Source organism: Pan paniscus, chromosome 13 (genome assembly GCF_029289425.2).
Source record: "Pan paniscus chromosome 13, NHGRI_mPanPan1-v2.0_pri, whole genome shotgun sequence".
Classification (NCBI taxonomy): Eukaryota; Metazoa; Chordata; class Mammalia; order Primates; family Hominidae; genus Pan; species Pan paniscus.
This window is the reverse complement of record NC_073262.2, coordinates 88990550-89018501: the sequence shown is the minus strand read 5'-3', so window position 1 is coordinate 89018501 and position 27952 is coordinate 88990550. Positions and strand designations below refer to the sequence as shown.

At 36.5% G+C, this 27952-nt stretch overlaps 1 long non-coding RNA gene across 10 annotated transcripts in view; it reads left to right on the top strand.

Moving 5' to 3' along the window:
- LOC103786954 (uncharacterized) overlaps positions 1 to 27952 on the top strand; it is a 461968-nt gene that overhangs the window by 143538 nt on the left and 290478 nt on the right. Inside the window, exon 3 of one of the 10 annotated variants that reach the window (XR_010109523.1) lies at positions 24098 to 24253. The exons of the other annotated variants lie outside the window; for them this stretch is intronic. This is a non-coding gene — a long non-coding RNA (uncharacterized LOC103786954). The remainder of the gene's footprint in view (positions 1 to 24097; positions 24254 to 27952) is intronic. 10 annotated transcript variants of the gene reach the window in all.

The following is a 27952-nucleotide window of genomic DNA, read 5'->3' as shown; positions in this document are numbered from 1 at the left end:
GCATAGACAACTTTGATATGCCTAGATCACTAGAATACTGTACCCTCAATGGAGAATTTTGAAGAAAATGCTTGCTCATTAGGGCCTTAAATTGGGAAGAGACAACCAGACTGTAGTACCCCTACTGTAATCTATCTTTGGCTGCAGGCTTTCTGGAAAGAACATAGCATTTAGGTTATGAGATATATCCATTTTATACTCTGATAGTCACCTTGCTTGTGTGACATTTTATCCTATAAGTCTATAAACCGTATGTTTGATTATCATTAAACAATCATGTACATTCTTCTGAAACCATTCCACAGATAACAGCTATCAAATGCTATTTTATCATGAGGTCCAGTTATGATATTTTATATGGAGATTAGATCATTTGCATGCCTTCTTTTATTCCCAGGAGAGTCACATTTCTTTTTCACTAAATAAGGAGGGAAAGAAATCACAGTCCCATTGCTTTAATTTCTTTCTCTCCAATAGATTAAGTTTAATACCTAACATCTAGTTTATATTATTATGTTAAATGTCCAGAAATGGTAAGCTTTTAAGACAACGTAAGTAAGTGGCTGCCTGCTTACTTACGTTGATGAGAACAAGGATTAACTGTCCGTGGGCATGAGATAATATGAGAGGAATGAAATGTTCTAAAAGTGATTCATAAAGATGGAACAACCACTTGGTAAAGTTACTAAAAACCACTAAATTGTATACTTGAAATTGGTGGATTTTACCATATGTACCACATACCTTTAGAAAGTTATTTAACTATTCCAAAAAAATTGAGTAGGAGAGACTCCTTCCTAATTCATTCTGAGGCCAGAAATATCCTGATACCAAAACCTGGCAAAGATACAACAAAAAAAGAAAACTTCACGACAAAATCCAGGATGAACATAGATGCAAAAACGCTCAACCAAAATACTAGCAAATCAATTCCAGCAGCACATCAAAAAGCTGATCCGCCATGATCAAATAGGCCTTATCCCTGGGATACAAGATTGGTTCAACACATGCAAATCAATAAATGGATTCATCATATAGACAAAACTAAAAACAAAAACCACAGGATCATCTCAAAAGATGCAAAAAAGGCTTTTGATAAAATTCAACATCCCTTCATGTTAAAAAGCCTTAACAAACTAGGCATTGGAAGAAGACCATACCTCAAAATAATAAGAGCTATCTATGACAAACCCGCAGCCGACTTCATACTGAATAGGCAAAAGCTGGAAGCATTCTTCTTAAGAACCAAACAGGACAAGTATACCCTCTCTCACCACTCCTTTTTAATATAGTACTGGAAATCTTAGCCAGAGCAATTAGGCAAGAGAAAAAATAAAAGGCATCCAAATAGGAGGAGAGGAAGTCAAACATCTCTGTTTGCAGGTGATATGATTTTATATTTAGAAGAGCTCATAATTTCTGCCCAAAAGCTCCTAGAAGTGAGAAACAACTTCAGCAAAGTTTCAGGATACAAAATAAATGTACAAAAATCATGAACATTTCTATACACCAACAATGTCCAAGCTGAGCGTCTAACCAAGAACACAATTAATTCACAATAGCCACAGAAAGAATATAATACCTAGGAATATAGCTAACTAGGGAGGTGAAAAACCTCTGCAATGAGAATCATAAAACACTGCACGAATAAATCAGAGATGACACAAACAAATGGAAAAACACTCCATCTTCATGGATAAGAAGAATCAATATTGTTAAAATGGCCATACTGCCCAAAGCAAAATACAAATTCAATGCTATTCCTATCAAACTACCAATGACATTCTTCACAGAATTAGAAAAAAATTATTTTAAAATTTGTATGGAACCAAAAAAGAGCCCAAGTAGCCAAGATTAGCCTAAGCAAAGAGAACAAAGCAGGAGGCAACATGTTACCTGACTTCAAACTATACTGCAAGGCTACAGTAACCAAAACAGCATGGTACTGGTACAAAAAGAGACACATAGATTAATGGAACAGAATAGAGAGCCCGGCAGTAATGCTGCAAACCTCCAACCATCTGAACTTCAACAAAGTTGACAAAAAAACAGGACTCCTTCCTTTTACCATATAAAAACCAATTCAAGATGGATTATAGACTTAAATATAAAACCTAAAACAATTCTGGAAGATAATCTAGGAAATACCATTCTGGACATAAGCCCTGGCAAAGATTTCATGATGAAGGCACCAAAAGCAACAGCAACAAAACCAAAAATTGACAAATTAGACCTAACTAAACAAAAGCTTCTGCACAACAAAAGAACTTCAACAGAGTCAACAGAAAACCTGTAGAATGGGAGAAAATATTTGCAAACTATGCATCTGACAAAGGTAGAATATACAGAATCTATAAGAAACTTAATTCAACAAGCAAAAAAAACCCAGCCTCATTAAAAAGTGGGCAAAGGACAGAAACAGACACTTTTCAAGAGAAGACATATATGTACATGGATGACAAGCATATGAAAAAAATGCTTAATATTATTAATCATTAGAAAAATGCAAATCAATGCCACAATGAGATACCATCTCACACCAATCAGAATGGCTATTATTAAAAAGTCAAAAAATAACAGATGGCTGTGAGGTTGTGGAATAAGGGAGCACTTATACACTGCTTGTGGGAATGTCAATTAGTTTAGCCATTGTGGAAAGCAGGGTGGCAATTTCTTAAAGAATTTAAAACAGAATTACCATTTGACTCAGCAATCCTATTATTGGACTGCTTGTATATACCCAAAGGAATATAAATCATTCTACCATAAAGACACAAGCATTGTGGAATACTATACAGCCATAAAAAGAATAAGATAATGTCCTTCACAGTAACATGTATGGAGCTGAAAGTCATTATCCTAAGCAAACTAAAGCAGAAACAGAAAAGTAAATACTGCATGTTCTTAGTTATAAGTGGGAGCTAAACATTGAGAACACCTGGACACAAAGACAAAAACAACAGACACTGAGGCCTACTTGAGGGTGGAGGGTGGGAGGAGGGAAAGATTGAAAAACTACCTATTGGGTACTAGGCTGGGTAATGAAATCATTTGCACACCAAACCTCTGTGACATGCAATTTACCTATAAACCAAACCTACATATGTACTGCTGAACCTAAAATGAATGTTTAAAAATTACCAAAAACCCTTCAAAATAAAAGCAAAAAAAATTCCAATTTTGAAAAGATTGACTGTATGTTTAAATGGCAATATTTTGAATATATTCTGTTAAATAATTTTTAATAAAAAATGTAAAAATAATAAAAAAAAGTTGTTTAAAAAATGAATGCATTCCAACACTTAGAAATGATAAATTCTCAAGGTGGTGGATACCCTAAATACCCTGACTTGAGCATTACACATTCTATGCATGGAACAAAATATCACATGTACCCCATAAATATGTAAAGTATAATGTATCAATAAAAAATGAATGCACAAAGTAAAACCCTTGTTAAAACACAAAAACCTTTCAGATTTGAGAGAAAAAATGAATTGTATCTCCAGTTAGGGTAATTCAATCTTGTAAATCTTTGTAAATCACAAACCTAAATAATTTTATCTTAGAATAATTCATTCAATTATATTGTTATATACTCTATGACTTTACAGTATGAATAAGTTTTTTTAGTTAACTGAAAAAAGCTTTTCAAAACTGGGACTACATTAAATGAAGACTTCCCTTCCCCTTCCAAATAAACAATGGCAAAGATATAGTAATCTGTTAATTCTGAAAATAGGCCATTTTGAGAAAAACTATTATAATTGGGTATAAATATCATCCAAAATTAAAATGTATAGCAATAAGAGATATTGGATATAACCTGATATACAATAGATTGCAGAATTGGTCTGGAAGAGTTCCAAATGCAGCACAAACGGCATATATTTGAATCCTTCAGTGAAAAGCTGTTCTGCATTGTTGACCATAAATTCGACTGGTTGAGTAATTAAACTGAGTTTTTGAAGGTCAAAGACATTGTTTCCCTGGCATGTTTTACTTGTACTGTTCTGTGTATATTTAATAATAGTATATTACTGGGCCAAATTCTTAAAGTAATTCAATTATAGTAAATGATAATACTCAACCAAGAGAGTCATTAATAACTTTTAATCTATCTCTTGCAGGCATAGGATTCTATTTAGGACACACACATTGTAATGGTTTAACTGTAGGCAATAATGTACAAATATATTTAGTAGTAATAATTCATAAAATACCCAAATATTGGAACAATTTTAATCAGATTCACAATAAATTTATTGGCTGGAAAAATACAGCATTGATTTACATATTTTAATTCAAGATTGAAAGTTCATGATATATTAAATATCTGGATTAAAAATTTTTTTATTCACTTCTGGAATTTCTAGGTCTCAGGAGAGGTCTGTTAGAGATGCTCTGCTTTCTGTTACTTTTCCATCATCTCTGATGTTTTTGTAGACATGGGAGTTTTTTTTTTGTTCATATTCACTTGCTTGCTATATCACCCTTTTTAAAAATTGTTAGTTTATGCCATTTCAGAATATTGGCTTCAAGTTTTTTTTTTCCTTTTTCACTGTTTCTTAGGAAGTTTTTAAGAGGCATCAAGTACTGCATTTCCTAGGTTTTCCAATGTCCTTCTTCACTGTTTTGAGAGTCAACTAGGGAGAAGGGGCAGGACTACATGATTGTCTTTGGCCTCTCTGTATTCTGTTCAGCCTCATTTGTTTGGCATTTCAGTGCTGAATGCTTGAGAACATTCAATGGAGTTCATACATTGTATGAGTACATATGTTCACATGAAAATATATCATTTTGTGATTACTTGCATGGCTTGTTTGCTGGGTGTCCATGGTCTCCCTTATTTTATTTTTTTCTTTGCTTGGGGACCTTCAGACTTCTACTTGACTTTAAATAGAACTTCATTATGGCAGTAAATATCTCCAACCAAGTGTGTTGGAGGTTAAAATCCTTCAGTAAAAAATAAGACCCTTTGTTATGTAGGTAATTAAAAAAGAAACTAAGTTAGCTCAAACTGAAGGAAAATCTACTGGATCTGGAAGGAATATGTAAAGGTTTTTTCCTGCAACATTTTGGTCTGAAAGCCATATTTGCTTAGAGATATTAGGAAAACATTGTTTAAATGGAAATCTTCAGAATATAGTGTGTTTTTAGCAATTCTTACAGCATGGAAGGTAAAAATTAAAAATCAGGGTCTAATTTTGACTCTTTTTGAGGAACCTTTTAAAACTATTTTTTTTAAACCCAGGTTAAAAAATCTTGTATATAAGAAAGAAACTGCATAAAATAGAAATAGAAGTAGAAACTGTGGGAAATAGAAGACATAGTAATTGCATAGTGAGAACAAATTTGGGGACATTTTGATAATTTCCAAACCCAGCTGAGCTTACATAAAGTTCAGGCAGCAAGGCAAAACTTGGGAAAAGGAGATCTAGGTCTTTATGATGGTCGCAGAAGACATTTGGAGAATCATCAGAATAGCATGTATACCAAAGGCAGGGAAAAGGAAAAGATGAAAAGATACTCCAGAATATGGAAAGGGAGGCAAAGACTTTTAAGTTAGCATTTTAAAAACAAGTCTAATTCAACTATTCAGGAGCCAATGTTATGTGCAAGTGTAAGAACCAGAAGAAGTCTTCTGCAGGAATCAGGAGCTAGAGGAGGAAGGAATTCTCAAACAGGCAACAAATGACATCAATGAGGGTGACAGAGAAAACTAAAATATAAAAACTTGGCAAACACAAAATTAAGAGGAGGTATATTCATCTGTTTTCATGTTGTTATAAGGACATACCCAAGACTGGATAATTTATAAAGGAAAGAAGTTTAATTGACCCCCTGTTCCAAATGGCTGGGGAGGACTCAGGAAACTTACAATCATGGCAGAAAGGGAAGCAAACACGTCCTTCTTCATATGGTGGCAGGAGAGAGAAGTGCACACTGAAGTGGGGGAAAGCCCCTTATAAAACCACCAGATCTCGTGAGACCTCACTCAATGTTATGAGAACTGCATAGGGGAACTCCCCGCCATGATCTAATCATCTCCCACGAGGTCCCTCCCCAAACACTGAGGATTACAATTTGGTTTACAATTGAAGATGAGATTTGGGTGGAGACACAGAGCCAGACCATATCAGAGGGCAATAGTAAGTGTGAGCAGGGGTATCCTATGAATGTTTTTCAGACCATTGACTATTTTGATATAGAAAAGATCGGTGTTTTTTTTTTTCCTACTCTTAATTCTCAAAGCAGAAAATCTTACCTCTGGTCACCAAGAAGTGTGGGGATGTCTCCTTACCAGGCACCAAGCAATCAATTCTACAGGGAACACTACCTGGGTGTCATCTAATTCAGTTCAATTCTGACACTATCTAGCTGGAGGTAGTGTCAGATCCCACAGATTGAGGGCTTAGTTTACAAAACTGCCTCCTAGTTCAGAGGCCGGTTGCAAGTTATAAGTAGGTTGCCACCTATACCTCTAACTAACTGGCTATAAATCAGGGTTCCCATGATCCCCTCCCTTGAATTCAATTAACTTGCTAGGATGGCTCACAGAAGTTGGGAAATACTTTACTTACATTTAACAGTTTATTATAAAGGATACGGCAAAGAATACAGATGCACATCAGATGAAGAATTGGATATGATGAGGTATGGGGGAAGGAGAGAAGCTTCCATGCCTTTTCCAGGTGCCTTACCCTCCAGAAACCTCCACGTATTCAGCTCTCCAGAAGCTCTCAAAACCTAGTCTTTTTGGGTTATTATGGAAGCTTCATTACACTGGCACAATTGATTAAATCATTGGCCATTGGTGACCAACTTAACCTCAGTCTCTCTACTCCACCAGAGATTGGTAGATGGGGCTGAATGTTCCAACCTTTTTATAATGCTTTGCTTGTTTCAGTGACCAGTCCCCATCCTGAAGCTACTTAGGAGCCCCTAGCCCAGCCATCAGTCTACTGTTTAGCATACAAAAATTCACACTTATTGCTCAGGAGATTCCAAGGATTCTAGGGGCTGTATGTCAGGAAACAAAGGAGATGAAAACCAAATATATATTTCACAATATCACACCTATTATTGTGAAGTAGCTTTCTCAGAAAAAGAGCAGAAGCTGTCCTTTGACTGAGCCCATGTAATTCAGAATTGAGGTACAAGAATGTAGGAGTAATGCACGGCATGGAGAAAATCCCTGACACATAGAAATAGAAGTTGGGAGTTCTCCTGCTCAGAGTTGGAGACCTGGGGATTATAGGAACCATCATTACAAAAATGTCAATAGTTTCAATGTACTTAAGGGTTTCCAGTGGCAGGACCTAATCAAATTTTAAGCTGAGAAGGTCCAAACAATTGAAAAGAAGTGTTTCAAGATCCAGAAAAACCTAACACCATGATGCGTTTTTCTCTCTTTTTTTTTTAATTTTTGCCGATTAAATCGAATCTGTGATCAGTCGATGAAACAGTCTGTTATTGCACAAGGGAGTTGGTATGTAATTTGTAAATGTTGCAGTGTTCATTTGGCTCCTGGATTTGGTTCTATTTTTACTTTGATTGATACTCTAATTATAAATCCACTATTGTCATTTGTGCCTTGATATCAATTATCTATCCCAGGAATTTAAAAATTGGGCAGATAAAGGACAACAGGTTAAGAGTTTCACTCTCATTTGACTTAGGTCTGGAATCAATATTTAGAGTGAAAGATCAGTGCCTAGACTGGGTAGAACTCTGATGCTCTCATTGGAAACCTTTTCAGGCTGAAGATGCCCAAAAAGAAGTCTAACTCTGATCAGATTCTGGAATAAAAGTCCTCTAACTTTGATTAAGCTATCAAACAATAAAATGGAGGACTACCTTTTGTATGAATTAATCTTTGAAAACACAGAATTTAGAATATTGCTTCATTTATGAAGGAAAGCAGATTTAGTGCCTAAGTATTAAAGAACTAAAAAGATAAACTGCAGCATCTTGGCAAGCTTTTTCTCTTTTCCCCTTGGATCATTCTGGGAGGAAGAGTAAGAATATAATAAAAGGTCTCTTTCTTGGGATTTTTATTTTCTTGTTATAAAATAAAATATTTATGATTATTAAAGAAAATATGAAATCATCTATTTCATCATTCTTAATTTTTCCTCATCAAATAACCTAATGCTCAGTGCCTCACACAAAAACAAGTGAACAAACAAAAGTTTACATGTCAAAAACCTTTAGAAAATAGAAAACATGAAATCCTTCATTACGTGGGTTACAATGATTTTAAAACTAAATTTTTTGATTTTTTTCTCAGTAGAACATTAAGAGCTTAGTAAAACTGTTTCATTACTAGCATAATCTGCTCAATAAACTCAGGCTTTGTCTCTGTTTATAGCAAAGAGGGCAGCGCTATCTCAAAATTATCCTCTAGCTAAATATGCTCTAATTCTGTACCTTTACCGTGTCTCAGTAAAAATTATTATATACTAGTAAGCTAAATAATTTTATTTTTATTTTATTTAAAATATTATGTATATAGATATGCTCTAGGTCAGATAGCTAGTAGGCAGTAGAGTGTACACTTAAAACCAGACTGAGGACTTTAATTAAATAATTTATTAATTCGACAGGCATTTATTAAGCATTACTTTGTTTTAGGAACAGTACTAATTTCTGGGAATACAGTGTTGAGCAAGAATTGCCACAGTCCCTGCACCCAAGGAGCTTAGTGATTAGTGAGACCTATTGACAGCAATTATTCGCACACATGAAAATATAATTGTGTGTCTTAAGGATTATGAAGGCAAAATTTATAGCACTATGGTAGCTCAAAATTGAGAAAACCTGGCTTAGAATGGGAAATCATGGATAGTTTTCTAGAGGGAATGATTTTTGAGGTGAAATTTCAACAATATAAAGTTTTAGCAAGCTGGAGATAATTGGATGAGAGCCTCCCAAGTAGTAGGAAGTGCACATGTAAAGACATATAGCCAAAGGGAACAACTTTTATTCTAAGTAACTATGTGTTTTGACTTCATTTTATTTTCAACTCACCTTCATCTACTACCTTTAACTTTCATGAGGGAAAATATGTGGTAATACAAAATCAAGAGATAGATTTTGATAGCTTAAAGAGTATCAAGAGTATATTCCGAAGGCTGTTGGTAATAGCAAAAGTAAATTTATTTCATTGATTTCTATCTCTGAAAAATTTGTTCAGCCTTCTCTTTGGATTTCCAGACCCCTAGGATCTGTCATTACTTATTCAAAATGGAACTGGGATCCTGGTAGTATAACTGAGAAGCAGAAAAAGAATCAAAGAATCATGGGAGAATAAAATGTGGAGAAAATAAATCAACACCTAGATGACCATCTGTATGGACTCTCTGACAGGCAAATTTAGTAAAAGGGATAGTGATACATTTTGCACCATTCTGTCGTACTGTATTTGTATCTGTGGTCAATTTCTAGCAAGACATTTTTCTATTGTGTCTCATCTACGTATCTTCCTGGTTATTATGATTATAAAACATGAAATTAAATTTGTGGTATATATTTTAATGGAAAAAATTAATATATTTAATATATAGTGAGTTTATTGTCCTTCCTTAGAAATAGGTCAATAAATTGCTTTACTTTCTGTAAGAGTAATGTGACAATCTACTATTATTACTCATTTGTCAGAATGAAAATCCTTTGATTTTCTTTTTGAAGATTATATTAGTTTTAGAAACAATGAACTTTTAAGGATTTTCTTATGATAGCTAGGCATTTAGATAGAAATAGTAGAAAAAGTTTACTATCTACAGGTGATAAAAAGGCAAGATAGAGAATTTTCGGTTGTAAGAAATTAAATAAACCAGTATTCCAAAACTATCTTCACAGTATTTTGTTCCTATGTTGCCAATAGAGAATTATGAAGAATGTTTCATTTATAGTGTAAACTATGTATATTTACATATAAATATATATTTATACATTTTAATTTATTTTTACATTTACATCTATAATATAGTCTACATATTTATACATTTACATCTACAATATAATCTACATATATATCTATACTATCTACAATAAACAAAGTACTTTCTGAAAAATAAATAAGGGATTAAATAGTTCTCATTCTCTTCAAGCTTCTTTTCTTTTGACAAAGCTTAGGTTTCGTCAAAGCAAAAATTGTACTGAACAAAGTTGCTTAGTTAAGCAGGCAAGGAAGATATTATGCAAGGCTATTGTAATAGGGGAGAGAGTAGAACATCTGAGCTCAACTGCAATGAAACAAAGGGCAGGAGGGCTTTTAAGCACTGAGGTGAGTTAGTGGAAGAGTATTAAAGGATACTGGGGTCTGGGGGAGGTAGGCAGCTGATCAATGGGGTATGTGGATCTAATTGAATTATTTCTGGGTTTGCAGGTATTTTTCTCTGTGATTAGGCTATTCATGTTTGCTTGTTGGCACTTATGCTTATTGAAGAAGTTAGACTTCTATCCTTTCATAGGATCTAGAAGATAGGAGCCTTATCAGTCTTGGTGATTACATTTCAAAGGGATGGCTTCAAGGTCCTTAAGAAAAATATTCCTGCATTGTAAGCTGGCAAGAAGCTTTTGCAAAGCTTTACAGCTCAAAGGGGCAGAGAAAGAATTTACAATTACAAGTTTTCTAAGGAAACTGCTCTAAGAAAAGGGAGGTCAGAAGTCTGTATGAAGTTTAATCAAGCTGCCGGGCGCGGTGGCTCATGCCTGTAATCTCAGCACTTTTGGAGGCTGAGGCTGGCGGATCACCTGAGGTCAGGAGTTCGGGACCAGCCTGACCAACATGGAGAAACCCCATCTCTACTAAAAATACAAAATTAGCCGGGTATAGTGGCGCATGCCTGTAATCCCAGCTACTCGGGAGGCTGAGGCAGGAGAATAGCTTGAACCTGGGAAGCTGAGGTTGCAGTGAGCCAAGGTCGTGCCATTGCATTCAAGCCTGGGCAACAAGAGAGAAACTCCATCTCAAAAAGAAAAAAAAGTTTAATCAAGCTGAAGGGGATGTTAAGGCTGCCTTGGTCATTTTTTTTTTTTTTAATCAGAACTCTTTACTTATAAGCCTGAAGTTCAGATAATATTTTGATATTGAAGAAGTGGAGAACTGGCATTTTGATCTTCAGTGCCTTTTGTTTTCCTGTTAGGCTAGATGACATAGAATGTAATCAAGTAATAATTAGTGATAATAAAGATAATAGTTCACTTTCTGTGAGCTTTCTTTGTAATTTATTTTTTAAGACCACTCCTACAATGGGGTTTGATGTATTAATTGATGAAAATATTTCATTGCCTTTCTTTTTTTTTCAACTTTCATCAATTAAATATTTTTATTAGCATGTAGTTGAATTATTTTATAATTGTCTTTGAAATAAATGGGTTGTTTTGATGTGAGAACGATTTAATTTATTTTTACTAACCTTACACAGATGGATTTAACTAAAACCAAATGCTCTGCATTCTGTGAGCTTGCAACCTCTACTTCCCAACATCTGGTTTATAGCACATTAGTTCTATAATCTTTGTTGTTGCCAGGAAAGTACATGGGATCTACTTCATTTGTAATAGACAAGAAACATTTTTAATGCCTTAGTTCCAGTCTTTGTTTTATTTTACTCTTTTTGTTTTAATTTAGCTTTTTCTTTCTTTTCCAAACCAAATTTATAGCAAAAATCAATTATTAAAAAATAGTGTGTCTGAATCTCACTGGAGAAATCTTTTAAAAAAACTCTCCTTTTAACTCAGTGAATGTAGAAAATAATGAAACAGTTTTGTAACTGCTGGACAAACCCAAACTGGGCCTACTCTGTTGATAACAGAATGTCAAGGTACCTTGCAGGCATAACAGAGCCAAGAGTACAAGTCATGTACCCTGAATGCACAATAGAAAAAGCTTTTACCTCTAATAACACCGGAACTTATTCATCTCCATGGAACCAAGAAGAGGACATGACCAGAATCTGAATGCCAGAACCATTTCAGAAGCAAGGAGTCCAATGGCCTAGAAGATCTGGAGCTAAAATCCACCGCAACACCCCTTACTAAAAATGGTCAAATTTAGAGCCCTCCAATCAGACCCTGCCACGCTAACATTCCTGAATCCTTTCCATTGACCTCTGACCCCTTTAAAACTTGCCCCAGATCCCAAACTGGGGAGACAGATTTGACCCACCTCCTCTCCTTGCTGGTTGACCTTGCAATAAAGCCTTTCTTTTCTCAGAAGCCAGTGCCTTGGTACTGGCTCCTATGTGCATCAGGCAGCGAGCCCATTTGCTTGATAAACATTTTATTATTGCATAGTCATTAAACCAGATTGCAATGTGCATCATAGGCAGTATGCTAAATGGACTACAAAGGCAAAAAGAAATTCTACCCTTTTTATATAACAAAACAGATATAATCCATGACATACATGTTAATTGTCTTTATTCAAAGGAAAAATGAAACTTCCTGTCTCTTTTTGACAAGCAAAAATGTACAACTTGGAGCCTGGTGCCAGGGCTAAACATCCAGAGACAGGGCACCAACCTCCTTGGTGTTTACATTGCAAGAAATGGCTCCAAGACCCCCAGGAAAGACATTCCTGTCATGTAAAAAAGCCAATAGACTCATTTAGTTTTTTAAGTATTTACATACTTTTTCAGGAGACAGAGAAAGCATTTACAATTTCAAGTTCTCTGAAGGAAATACCAAAGAAAAGGCAGGAGTAGGTAAGTTTTTTTTTTCGCACTGTGGAAAAATTTCAATTTAAATTGTTTAGATTTGTATTTACTCTCATAATCTGTGCAACATTCTTTGAAACTAGTTTCTACCACTTTTACACCATTTTAAATAGAACTGAAAGTGATACATTTAACCATATTTTAACAAGTGCAGCAGACAAAACCCCTAAACAAGTGGTTTTGTGACTAAAGGTATCCTCTGTGAATTAGTGAGAACACCTTAACATTTTATCAGAATTATTTTAAGAACCTTACAAAACGCGTTTCTTTGAAACACAGTAATAGGAATTAGGTACAGTTCTGTAATCTTGTAGTGATTTAAAGTGACTCAGAAAGTCATTAATGGTGAGAACATTTATTTGCCTAGAGCTCTCTATATTCTATCTGTACACAAATTACAGAGCTAGTGTTTCAAAGTCTCGCCTCTTATTTATGAAATGGAAAAGTTCTAGTGGGCACATGTCTTTAAAACAAAATTTATTTTGAGTCCTAAAATGCATTCTTGCATTCATTCAAAGAATATTTATTTAGGATCTACTATGTGTAAATCAGTATTCTGGGCCTGAACAGAGTTAATAAACAAGACTAGGTGTTTAAAAGTGCTAATATTTTTCATTATCTTAGAATGTTCAAGGAGTCATGAAGAAAAATATTTACATTTATATAATGTATTGAAAATATGCATTTCTTTAGAAAATATGTTAATAGATATTCATACATTTTCATATTTTAAGGTATTTCTGTTTCAACTTTCTACATCTGTCTCTCTGAGGTGATCATTTGCAATGTGGCTGAGGCACAGATTTGAATTTAAGGTGCTGCAAAACAAGAGAGCCAGAACAAGTAAATTACCTAGTAGCTGAAGTAAGCTAGTACCACAAAGCAACATTACAATACGACTCTGTAATTCTGTACTTGTTGTTAAGTTTATATGTAATAATTCTTGTGAAGATATTTAGTTTTTGAACTTGGGGAAAATTTATATTCATTGTTTACACTCTGGGGGAGAAGAAATCCCACCCATCACTAGGCCCATGATTGAGACCCTACAACAAAAGACAAATTAACAAATTAATATAAGTTGTACATAGCATGTGAGCCTTCATAAGGAAATGAAGACCCAAAGAAACAGAAACCTGTGCATTTTTATGCTAAGTTTGATGAAGTAGAAAGTTATGAAAAAAAGTTTCCTCAGTTTTCCCAGGGTTCCTGTCTAGGTCTGCAATAAACCTGAGAAGAAGATAGATTAATAGGAGAAAACATGCAAATTTATTTAATCAAAAATTTAAATGACAAATTAGCCTCCAGAAATTTAGAGCCAAAGAAACAGGAAAACTTGTGTTATGTTTAGATTTGATGAAGAATGAACAATCATGTAGAAATGTGATTGGACAAATGGTAATAGACTGAGAGGTGGGAAGCTAGCAAGACCTGTCTGTTCAGATTCTTCTTGGTTTCTCTCTGGAACATTCCTTCTTCCTGGGTTAGGCAGGACCCCTTCAGGAATGAGGTGTTATGATCTATCAGGTAAGGTATGTCAGAACATTTCTTTATGGCCAACTGTTAGACAAAAAGGTGAGGGAAAGTTAAGGTAACATTTCTAGGTTTTATGGCTTGCTTTGGGGAAGAGGAATTCTAGTTTTTACGGCATTTCTTCAGGGAGAAAGAGGAGCAGGAGAAAGGAGGGCAGGAGAAAGTCAGATATTTCTTCTGAGGCCCTTTTGGTTTTCTTCAGCTCAGCATACTCAGCATGCCAAGGCACTATACTTGAAGTATTATGTTCTGAAGCCTGACACTGGATACATGGGATATGATCTAAAGAGAATGAACTACAGGGAACTTTGGCAAGGCCTGTTTGTTCAGATTGTTCTCTGTGTCCCTGTGTCTTCAGAGTTAAGAATGTTTGTTTCTTCTAGGTTTAGGGTGGGCATCCTTCACATGAAGGTCTTATAACCTTCTTCAGGGGACTGTCAGTTAGATTTTATGGCCTGTTTCAAGGGACAAAGTATGAGGGGAAGGTGAGAGTGATCTTCCTGCTCCCACTGTTTTCTCAAATGCCAAAGTGCCGTGTTTCGGAGTAGTGTGTCCTGAACCCCATCAACATATTTAAGAGAACTTTAAATATATCATTTTGTAAGCTGAGATATTTTTAATGCTTTTTATGGTTCATTGCTTCATTTTTGTTTTCAATTAGCATTATTATAAAGCCTTTTTGAAAATTTAAAGACTAGGAGTGCAGGGATCAGAATGCCCATTGAAGTATTTTTTGATTTTGAGACTGTTGATGATTCAAAGCTGTAAAAGCTTTAATGAGAGAATGATGTGAAGAGTAACAATGGTACTGCTGTAAAGGGGTCTAGAACAAGCCATTATGGAATAAAAATTATTTTAAGCTAAAGGCACTTGAGTTTCTGAAGGTCTTTATCTGCCTAAAAGCAGAGTCTCTCAAAATAACTCAATTGTCATAAATCCTCTCCCTAGGAGCAACTGTAATCTTTGCTTCTTACAGATGAGAAGTCAGTACCACACCCAATCAGACATTGTCACAAAACTCTCGTGTCACTCATCTATTCTGAGGATCCATTTAACTTTCCAAAAAGTTGTTTGTTTTTTCATAAGTGATTTTTAAAAGTTATTTTTAAAATCTTTATGTTTTGTTCATACATAGTAAGTGTATATATTTATGGGGCAGATGAGATGTTTTGATATGGGCATGCATTATGAAATTATCACATCATGCGGAATGGGGTATCCCTCCTTTCAAGCATTCATCCTCTGAGTTACAAACAGTCCAATTATACTCTTTAAGTTATTTAAAAATATACAATTAAGTTATTTACTATTATCACCCTATTGTGCTATCAACTAGTGAGTTTTATTTTTTTTTTCTGTTTGTTTTTGTACCCATTAACAATTACCACCTCTCCCCCACCCTTCCACTGCTATTCCTAGCCTCTGGTAACCATCCTTCTATTCTCTGTGTCCATGAGTTAAACTGTTTTGATGTTTAGATCCCACAAATAAGTAAGAATGTGTGATGTTTGTCTTTCTGTGCCTGGCTTATTTCACTTAACATAGTAATCTCTGTTTCTACCCATGTTATTGCAAATGACAGGCTCTTATTCTTTCTTATAGCTGAAGAGTACTCGATTGTGTATGTGTACCACATTTTCTTTATCCATTCATCTGTTGATGGACACTTAGGTTGCTTCCAAATCTTAGCTACTGTAAACAGTGCTGCAACAAACATAGGAGTGCAGATATCTCTTTTTGTTTTTCTTGCTCTGTCACCCAGGCTGGAGTGCAGTGGTGCGATCTCGGCTTACTGCAACCACTGCCACCCGAGTTCAAGCAATTCTCCTGCCTCAGCCTTCCGAGTAGGAAATTACAGGCGCCTGCCACCACACCCAACTAATTTTTGTATTTTTAGTACAGACGGGGTTTCACTATGTTGGCCATGCTGGTCTCCAACTCCTGACCTCGTGATCTGCCCACCTCGGCCTTCCGAAGTGCTGGGATTACAGGTGGGAGCCACCATGCCCAGCCCCAGATTTCCCCTTAATATACTTATTTCCTTTCTTTTGGATATATATCCAGCAGCGTCGTTGCTGGATCATATGGTAGCTAAATTTTTAGTTTTGTGAGGAATCTCTAAACTGTTCTCCATAGTGGTTATACTAATTTACATTCCCACCAACAGTGTACGAGAGTTCCCTTTTCTCCATATCCTTGCCAACATTTGTTATTGCCTGTCTTTTGGATATAAACCATTATAACTGGGGTAGGAAGATAGCTAATTGTAGTTTTGATTTGCATTTCTCTGATGATCAATGATGTTGAACTGCTCTTCATACGCCTGTTTGCCATTTGTATGTCTTCTTTCCAGAAGTGTCTATTCAAATCCTTTGCCCATTTTTTGATTGGATTACTAGATTTTCTCCTGTAGAGTTATTTGAGCTCTTTATATATTCTGGTTATTAATCCTTTGTCAGATGGGTAGTTTGCAGATATTTTCTCCCACTTTGTGGGCTGTCCCTTCACTTTGTTGAGTGTATCCTTTGCTGTGCAGAAGCTCTTTAACTTGATGTGATCCCATTTGTCCAATTTTGCTTTGGATGCCTGTGATTGTGGGAGATTGCTCAAGAAACTTTTGCCCAGACCAATGTCCTAGAGATTTTCTCCAGATTTTCTTGTAGTAGTGGTTTAGTGTGAGGTCTTAGATTTAAGTCTTTAATCCATTTTGGTTGGATTTTTGTATATGGCAAGAGATAGGGGTTTAGTTTCACTCTTCTGTATATGGGTATCCGGTTTTCCCAGCACCATCTATTGAAGAGACTCTCTTTTCCTGAGTGTGTTCTTGGCACCTTCATTGAAAATGAGTTCACTGTACATGTGTGCTTTAGTTTCTGGGCTCCATTCTGTTCCATTGGTCTCTGTGTCTGTTTTTATGCCAGTACCATGCTGTTTTGGTTACTATAGTGCTGTAGTGTAATTTGAAGTCAGATAATGTATTTCTCCAGTTTTGTTCTTTTTGCTTAGGATAGCTTTGGCTATTGTGGGTCTTCTGTGGTTCCATATAAATTTTAGGATTATTTTTTCTATTTCTGTAAATCATGTTATTGGCACTTTGATAGGGATTGTATCATCTGTAGGTTGCTTTGGGTAGTATGGACATTTTAACACTATTGATTCTTCCAGTCTGTGAACATGGAACATTTTTTCCCATTTTTTTGTATTCTCTTCAATTTCTTTTATCAGTATTTTATAGTTTTAATTATAGAGCTAATTCACCTCTTTGGTTAATTCCTAGGTATTTGATTTTATGTGTGGCTACTGCAAATGGGATTGCTTTTCTTGTTTCTTTTACATATTGTTCACTGTTGGCATATAGAAATGCTACTGATTTTTGGCCTGGCTCAGTGGCTCACAACTGTAATCCCAACACTTTGGGAGGCTGAGGTGGGAGGATCACGAGGTCAAGAGATCAAGACCATCCTGGCCAACATGGTGAAACTCTGTCTCTTCTAAAAATACAAAATTAGCCAGGTGTGGTGTGGTGCAGGCCTGTAATCCCAGCTACTCGGGAGGCTGAGGCAGGAGAATCGCTTGAACCCAGGAGGTGGAGGTTGCGGTGAGCCAAGATCGCACCATTTCACTCCAGCCTGGGCAACAAGAGCGAAACTCCGCCTCAAAAAAAAAAAAAAAAAGAAAGAAAGAAAAGAAAAGAAAAGAAAGAAAAAAAAGAAATGCTACTGATTTTTGTATGCTTGTTTTGTATTCTGCAAATGTACTGAATTTGCTTATCAGTTCTAAGAGGTTTTTTTGTGTGTAGCATCTTTAGTTTTTTCTAAATATAACACCATATCATCTTCAAACAAGGATAATTTGACTCCTTCCTTTCCTATTTGGAGTCCAATTTGACTCCTTCCTTTCCAAATTGGTGTATATCTTTCTCTTGTCTGATTGCTCTAGCTATGACTTCCAGTACTCTGTTTAATAACAGTGGTGACAGTGGGCATCTTTGTTGTCTTCCAGATCTTAGAGGAGAGCCTTTCAGTTTTTACCTATTCAGTATGATACTACCTGTGGCTTTTATTATGCTGAGGTATGTTTTTCCATTATCCGGTTTTTCGAAGGTTTTTATTGTGAAGGGATGTTGAATGATATCAAATGCATTTTCAGCATGAATTAAAATGATCATATGGATTTTATCTTTCATTTTGTTGATATAATGTATCACATTGATTGGTTTGCATATGTTGACCATCCTTGCACCCCAAGGATAAATCCCACTTGGTCATGATGAATGATCTTTCTGATGTATTCTTGAATTTGGTTTGCTAGTATTTTGTTGAAGATTTTTGCATCAATATTCAGGAGATATTGGTCTGTAGTTTTCTTTTTTTTGATGTGCCTTTGGTTTTGATATCAAAGTAACACTGGCCTTGTAGAATGAGTTCGGAAGCATTCCCTTCTCTATTTTTCAGAATAGTTTGACTAGGTTCATATTTAGTTTTTTTTTTTTTTTTTTTTTAATATGTTTGGTAGAATTCAGCAGTGAAACCACCAGATCTGACACTTCTTTATTGGGAGATTTTTATTACGGCTTCAATCTTATTACTTGTTTTTGGTCTCTTTGGGTTTTGGAATTTTTTCCTGTTTCAGTTTTGGTAGTTTGTATGTATCTAAGAATTTGTCCATTTCTTCTGGATTTTCTGATTTATTGGCATATAGTTAGTTGCTCATAGTAACCACTAATAACCCTTTGAATTTCTGAGGTACCAGTTATAATGTCTCATTTTTCATTTCCAATTTTATTTATTTGGATTTTCTCTCTTTTTCTAGCCTGGGCAAAGGTTTGTCAGTTTTGTTTAACTTTTCCCAAAATACCAACTTCTTGTTTCATTGACCTTTTGTATTTTTTATTTCATTTGCATTTATTTCTGCTCTGATCTTTATTATTTCTTTTCTTCTAATAACTTCGGGCTTGGCTTGCTCCTGCCTTTCTAGTTCATAAAGATGCATTGTTGTAGTGTTTATTTAAAATTTTATCTCCCCTTTGATAAAGGCACTTATAGCTATAAACTTCTTTCTTAGTACTACTTTTGCAGTATCCTATAGGTTTTTGTATATTGGGTTTCCATTATCCTTTGTTTCAAGAATTTAAAAAATTTTCTTCTTAATTTTTTTTTTTTTTTTTTGATATGGAGTCTTTCTCTGTTGCCCAGGCTGGAGTGCAGTGGTGCGATCTTGGCTCGCTGCAAGCTCTGCCTCCCAAGTTCACGTCATTCTCCTGCTTCAGCCTCCTGAGTAGCTAGAACTACAGGTGCCCACCACCATGCCTGGCTAATTTTTTGTTTTCGTATTTTTAGTAGAGATGGAGTTTCACCGTGTTAGCCACGATGGTCTTGATCTCTTCTTTTTTTTTAAATATATATTTTTTATTATACTTCAAGTTCTAGGGTACATGTGCACAACGTGCAGGTTTTTTACATATGTGTACATGTGCCATGTTGATGTGCTGCACCCATTAACTCGTCATTTACATTAGGTGTATCTCCTAATGCTATCCCTCCCCCCTCCCCCCACCCCACAACAAGCCCTGGTGTGTGATATTCCCCTTCCTGTGTCCAAGTGTTCTCATTGTTCAATTCCCACCTATGAGTGAGAACATGCGGTGTTTGGTTTTTTGTCCTTGAGATAGTTTGCTGAGAATGATGGTTTCCAGCTTCATCCATGTCCCTGCAAAGGACATGAACTCATCATTTTTATGGCTGCATAGTATTCCATGGTGTATATGTGCCACATTTTCTTAATCTAGTCTATCATTTTTGGACATTTGGGTTGGTTCCAAGTCTTTGCTATTGTGAGTAGTGCCACAATAAACATATGTGTGCATGTGTCTTTATAGCAGCATGATTTATAATCCTTTGGGTATATACCCAGTAATGGGATGGCTGGGTCAAATGGTATTTCTAGTTCTAGATCCCTGAGGAATCGCCACACTGTCTTCCACAATGGTTGAACTAGTTTACAGTCCCACCAACAGTGTAAAAGTGTTCCTATTTCTCCACATCCTCTCCAGCACCTGTTGTTTCCTGACTTTTTAATGATCGCCATTCTAACTGGTGTGGTTTTGATTTGCATTTCTCTGATGGCCAGTGCTGATGAGCATTTTTTTCATGTGTCTGTTGGCTGCATAAATGTCTTCTTTTGAGAAGTGTCTGTTCATATCGTTTGCCCACTTTTTGACGGGGTTGTTTGTTTTTTTCTTGTAAATTTTTTAATGAACCCACAGGTCATTCAGGAGCATGATGTTTAATTTCATGTGTTTGTATAGTTTCCAAAATTCATCTTGTTATGAATTTCTGGTTTTATTCCATTGTGGTCAGAGAAGATGCTTGATATTATTTCAATTTTAAAAAATGTTTAAAGACTTGTTTTGTGACCTAACATTCTGAAGGCCTATTCTTGAGAATGATCCATGTGCTGATGAAAAGATTTTGTGTTCTGTAGCTCTTAGATGAAATGTTCTGGAAATATCTATTAGAGCCATTGGTCTATAGTGCAGATTAAGTGTGTGTTTCTTTGTTGATTTTCTTTCTGGAAGATTTGTCTAATGCTGAATGTGGGGTGTTGAATTCTGCAGCTATTATTGTGTTGAGGTCTATATCTCCCTTTAGCTATAGTAATATTTGCTTTATATATATGGGAGCTCCAATGTTAGGTACATAGGTATTTAAAATCGTTATATCCTCTTGCTGAATTGACTCCTTTATCATTATATAGGGACCTTCTTTGTCTCTTGTTATAGTTTTGTTTTGAAATCTATTTCGTCTTATGTAAGTTTAGTGACTCCTGCTCCTTACTGGTTTCCACTAGCATGGAATATCTTTTTCCATCCCTTTATTTTCAGTCTTTGTCTTTATAGGTAAAATGTGTTTCTTGTAGGCAACAGATCAATAGGTCTTGTTTTTTTCCATCCATTTAGCCAGTCTACATCTTTTGATTGGAGAGTTTAGTCTATTTACATTTAATGTTATTGTTGATTAGTAAGGACTTTATCCTGCCATTTTGTTTATTTTCTGGTTGTTTTGTGGTCTTCTCTTTCTTCTTTCTTTCCTTCCTGTCTTCTTCTAGTGAAGGTAATTTTTTTCACGTGATATAATTTGGTTTCTTGCTGTTAATGTTGTGTGTATCCATTGTATGCATTTTGGTTTGAGGTTGCCATAAGGCTTGTGAATATTGTCTTATAACCCATTAATTTTTAATTTTTAAATTTTTTTATTTTTGTCTCTCATTTATTTTGCAACTTTTTTGATAGCATTGATATTTAATTCATGCATATTTTTATTTCTTTCATTTTTGTTTTTATTATACTTTAAATATTAGGGCACGTGTGCACAACATGCAGGTTAGTTACATATGTATACATGTGCCATGTTGCTGTGTGCACCCATTAACTCATCATTTAACATTAGGTATATCTCCTAATGCTATGCCTCCCCCCATCCCCCCACCCCACAACAGGCCCTGGTGTGTGATATTCCCCTTTCTGTGTCCATGTGTTCTCATTGTTCAATTCCCACCTATGAGTGAGAACATGCGGTGTTTGGTTTTTTGTCCTTGGCGATAGTTTGCTGAGAATGATGGTTTCCAGCTTCATCCATATCCTTAGAAAGGACATGAACTCATCCTTTTTTATGGCTGCATAGTATTCCATGGCATATATGTGCCACATTTTCTTAATCCAGTCTATCATTGTTGGAGATTTGGCTAGGTTCCAAGTCTTTGCTATTGTGAATAGTGCCGCAATAAACATATGTGTGCATGTGTCTTTATAACAGCATGTTTTATAATCCTTTGGGCATATACCCAGTAATGGGATGGCTGGGTCAAGTGGTATTTCTAGTTCTAGATCCCTGAGGAATCGCCACACTGACTTCCACAATGGTTGAATTAGTTTAGAGTCCCACCAACAGTGTAAAAGTGTTCCTATTTCTCCACATCCTCTCCAGCACCTGTTGTTTCCTGACTTTTGAATGATTGCCATTCTAACTGGTGTGAGATGGTATCTCATTGTGGTTTTGATTTGCATTTCTCTCATGGCCAGTGATGATGAGCATTTTTTCATGTGTCTTTTGGCTGCATAAATGTCTTCTTTTGAGAAGTGTCTGTTCATATCATTTGCACACTTTTTGATGGGGTTGTTTTTTTCTTGTAAATTTGTTTGAGTTCATTGTAGATTCTGGATATTAGCCCTTTGTCAGATGAGTAGATTGCAAAAATGTTCTCCCATTCTGTAGGTTGCCTGTTCACTCTGATGGTAGTTTCTTTTGCTGTGCAGAAGCTCTGTAGTTTAATTAGATCCCATTTGTTAATTTTGTCTTTTGTTGCCATTGCTTTTGGTGTTTTAGACATGAAGTTCTTGCCCATGCCTATGTCCTGAATGGTATTGCCTAGGTTTTCTTCTAGGGTTTTTATGGTTTTAGGTCTAACATGTAAGTCTTTAATCCATCTTGAATTAGTTTTTGTATAAGGTGTAAAGAAGGGATCCAGTTTCAGCTTTCTATGTATGGCTAGCCAGTTTTCCCAGCACCATTTATTAAATAGGGAATCCTTTCCCCATTGCTTGTTTTTCTCAGGTTTGTCAAAGATCAGGTAGTTGTAGATATGTGGCATTATTTCTGAGGGCTCTGTTCTGTTCCATTGGTCCATATCTCTGTTTTGGTACCAGTACCATGCTGTTTTGGTTACTGGAGCCTTGCAGTATAGTTTGAAGTCAGGTAGCGTGATGCCTCCAGCTTTGTTCTTTTGGCTTAGGATTGACTTGGCAATGCAGGCTCTTTTTTGGTTCCATATGAACTTTAAAGTAGTTTTTTCCAATTCTGTGAAGAAAGTCATCGGTAGCTTGATGGGGATGGCATTGAATCTATAAATTACCTTGGGAAGTATGGCCGTTTTCATGATATTGATTCTTCCTACCCATGAGCATGGAATGTTCTTCCATTTGTTTGTATCCTCTTTTATTTCATTGAGCAGTGGTTTGTAGTTCTCCTTGAAGAGGTCCTTCATGTCCCTTGTAAGTTGGATTCCTAGGTATTTTATTCTCTTTGAAGCAATTGTGAATGGGAGTTCATTCATGATTTGGCTCTCTGTTTGTCTGTTATTGGTGTATAAGAATGCTTGTGATTTTTGCACATTGATTTTGTATCCTGAGACTTTGCTGAAGATTTGCCTATAGGCAAACGCAGGTTTGCCTATCAGCTTAAGGAGATTTTGGGCTGAGACAATGGGGTTTTCTAGATATACAATAATGTCATCTGCAAACAGGGACAATTTGACTTCCACTTTTCCTAATTGAATACCCTTTATTTCTTTCTCCTGCCTAATTGCCCTGGCCAGAACTTCCAACACTATGTTGAATAGGAGTGGTGAGAGAGGGCATCCCTGTCTTGTGCCAGTTTCCAAAGGGAATGCTTCCAGTTTGTGCCCATTCAGTATGATATTGGCTGTGGGTTTGTCATAGATAGCTCTTATTATTTTGAGATACGTCCCATCAATACCTAATTTATGGAGAGTTTTTAGCATGAAGTGATGTTGAATTTTGTCAAAGGCCTTTTCTGCATCTATTGAGATAATCATGTGGTTTTTGTCTTTGGTTCTGTTTCTATGCTGGATTACGTTTATTGATTTGCATATGTTGAACCAGCCTTGCATCACAGGCATGAAGCCCACTTGATCATGGTGGATAAGCTTTTTGATGTGCTGCTAGATTCAGTTTGCCAGTATTTTATTGAGGACTTTTGCATCCGTGTTCCTCAGGGATATTGGTCTAAAATTCTCTTTTTTTGTTGTGTCTCTGCCAGGCTTTGGTATCAGGATGATGCTGGCCTCACAAAATGAGTTAGGGAGGATTCCCTCTTTCTATTGATTGGAATAGTTTCAGAAGGAATGGTACCAGCTCCTCCATGTACCTCTGGTAGAATTCGGCTGTGAATCCATCTGGTCCTGGACTTTTTTTGGTAAGCTATTAATTATTGCCTCAATTTCAGAGCCTGTTTTTGGTCAATTCAGAGATTCAAATTCTTCCTGGTTTAGTCTTGGGAGGGTGTATGTGTCAAGTAATTTATGCATTTGTCCTAGATTTTCAAGTTTATTTGCGTAGAGGTATTTGTAGTATTCTCTGATGGTGGTTTTTATTTCTGTGGGATTGGTGGTGATATCCCCTTTATCATTTTTTATTGCTTCTATTTGATTCTTCTCTCTTTTCTTCTTTATTAGTCTTGCTAGTGGTCTATCAATTTTGTTGATCGTTTCAAAAAACCAGCTCCTGGATTCATTGATTTTTTGAAGAGTTTTTTGTGTCTCTATTTCCTTCAGTTCTGCTCTGATCTTAGTTATTTCTTGCCTTCTCTTAGCTTTTCAGTGTGTTTGCTGTTGCTTCTCTAGTTCTTTTAATTGTGATGTTAGGGTGTCAATTTTAGATATTTCCTGCTTTCTCTTGTGGGCATTTAGTGCTATAAATTTCCCTCTACACACTGCTTTGAATGTGTCCCAGAGATTCTGGTATGTTGTGTCTTTGTTCTCATTGGTTTTAAAGAACATCTTTATTTCTGCCTTCATTTTGTTATGTATCCAGTAGTCATTCAGGAGCAGGTTGTTCAGTTTCCATGTAGTTGTGTGGTTTTGAGTGAGTTTCTTAATCCTGAGTTCTAGTTTGGTTATACTGTGGTCTGAGAGACAGTTTTTTATAATTTATGTTCTTTTACATTTGCTGAGGAGTGCTTTACTTCCAACTATGTGGTTGATTTTGGAATAGGTGTTGTGTGGTGCTGAGAAGAATGTATATTGTGTTGATTTGGGGTGGAGAGTTCTGTAGATGTGTATTAGGTCCGCTTGGTGCAGAGCTGATTTCAATTCGTGAATATCCTTGCTAACTTTCTGTCTCATTGATCTGTCTAATGTTGACTGTGGGGTGTTAGAGGTGTTAAAGTCTCCCATAATTATTTGATCGGAGTCTAAGTCTCTTTGTAGGTCTATAAGGACTTGCTTTATGAATCTGGGTGCTCCTGTATTGGGTGCATATATATTTAGGATAGTTAGCTCTTCTTGTTCAATTGATCCCTTTACCATTATGTAATGGCCTTCTTTGTCTCTTTTGATCTTTGTTGGTTTAAAGTCTGTTTTATCCGAGACTAGGATTGCAACCCCTGCCTTTTTTTGTTTTCCATTTGCTTGGGAGATCTTCTTTCATCCCTTTATTTTGAGCCTATGTGTGTCTCTGCACGTGAGATGGGTTTCCTGAATACAGCACACTGATGGGTCTTGACTCTTTATCCAATTTGCCAGTCTGTGTCTTTTAATTGGAGCATTTAGCCCATTTACTTTTAAGGTTAATATTGTTTTGTGTATATTTAATCCTGTCATTATGTTGTTAGCTGATTATTTTACTCGTTAGTTGATGCAGTTTCTTCCTAGCCTTGATGGTCTTTATAATTTGGCATGTTTTTGCAGTGGCTGGTACCGGTTGTTGCTTTCCATGTTTAGTGCTTCCTTCAGGAGCTCTTGTAGGGCAGGCTTGGTGGTGACAAAAATCTCTCAGCATTTCCTTGTCTGTAAAGTATTTTATTTCTCCTTCACTTATGAAGCTTAGTTTGGCTGGATATGAAATTCTGGGTTGGAAATTCTTTTCTTTAAGATTGTTGAATATTGGCCCCCACTCTCTTCTGGCTTGTAGAGTTTCTGCCAAGAGATCAGCTGTTAGTCTGATGGGCTTCCCTTTGTGGGTAATCCGACCTTTCTCTCTGGCTGCCCTTAACATTTTTTCCTTCATTTCAACTTTGGTGAATCTGACAATTATGTGTCTTGGAGTTGCTCTTCTCGAGGAGTATCTTTGTGGCGTTCTCTGTATTTCCCGAGTTTGAATGTTGGCCTGCCTTGCTAGATTGGGGAAGTTCTCCTGGATAACATCCTGCAGAGTGTTTCCAAACTTGGTTCCATTCTCCCCGTCATTTTCAGGTACACCAATCAGACGTAGATTTGGTCTTTTCACATAGTCCCATCTTTCTTGGAGGCTTTGTTCGTTTCCTTGTATTCTTTTTTCTCTAAACTTCTCTTCTTGCTTCATTTCATTCATTTGATCTTCCATCACTGATACCCTTTCTTCCAGTTGATTGCATTGGCTACTGAAGCTTGTGCATTCATCACATAGTTCTTGTGCCATGGTTTTCATCTCCATCAGGTCCTTTAAGGACTTCTCTGCATTGGTTATTCTAGTTAGCCATTCGTCTAATTTTTTTTCAAGGTTTTTAACTTCTTTGCCATGGGTTCGAACTTCCTCCTTTAGCTTGGAGTAGTATGATCGTCTGAAGCCTTCTTCTTTCAACTCGTCAAAGTCATTCTCCATCCACCTTTGTTCCATTGCTGGTGAGGAGCTGTGTTCCTTTGGAGGAGGAGAGGCACTCTGATTTTTAGAGTTTTCAGTTTTTCTGCTCAGTTTTTTCCCCATCTTTGTGGTTTTATCTACCTTTGGTCTTTGATGATGGTGATGCACGGATGGGATTTTGGTGTGGATGTCCTTTCTGTTTGTTAGTTTTTCTTCTAACCATCAGGACCCTCAGCTGCAGGTCTGTTGGAGTTTGCTAGAGGTCCACTCCAGACCCTGTTTGCCTGGGTATCAGCAGTGGGGCCTGCAGTACACTAGATATTGGTGAACAGCAACTGTTGCTGCCTGATCATTCCTCTGGAAGTTTTGTCTCAGAGGAGTACCCGGCCATGTGAGGTGTCAGTCTGCCCCTACTGGGGGGTGCCTCCCAGTTAGGCTACTTGGGGGTCAGTGACCCACTTGAGGAGGCAGTCTGTCTGTTCTCAGATCTCCAGCTGCATGCTGGGAGAACCACTTCTCTCTTCAAAGCTGCCAGACAGGGACATTTAAGTCTGCAGAGGTTTCTGCTGCCTTTTGTTTGGCTATGCCCTGCCCCCAGAGGTGGCGTCTACAGAGGCAGGCAGGCCTCCTTGAGCTGCGGAGGGCTTCACCCAGTTCGAGCTTCCCAGCTGCTTTGTTTACCTACTCAATCCTCGGCAATGGTGGGTGCCCCTCCCCCAGCCTTGCTGCCACCTTGCAGTTTGATCTGAGACTGCTGTGCTAGCAATAAGTGAGGCTCTGTCGGCATAGGACCCTCCGAGCTATGTGCGGGATATAATCTCCTGGTGTGCCGTTTGCTCAGTTGGAAATGCAGAAATCACCCATCTTCTGCGTCGCTCACGCTGGGAGCTGTCGACTGGAGCTCTTCCTATTTGGCCATCTTGGCTCCGCCGCCTCTATAACTCATTATTTTAAATGGATAAAGCTTAACAGTATTTGCATAAAAAAACAAACAAGTAAAAAGAAGGCTAGTAAAATCCCTATGCCTTAACTTCATCCCCCAACTTTTTAACTTTCAGTTGTTTCTATTTATATCTTATTGTACTGACTATGTCTTGAAATTTTAGTTGTATTTATTATTTTTGATTGGTTCATCATTGAGTCTTTCTATTTAGGATAAGAGTAATTTACTCCAGAGTCACAGTGTTATAATATTCTGTGTTTTTCTGTGTAGTTACTGTTACCAGTGATTTTTGTACCTTCAGGTGATTACTTATTGCTCATTAATGTCCTTTTCTTTCTCATTGAAATACTCCCTTTAGTGAATTTTTGTAGAAAAGATGTGGTATACATGAAA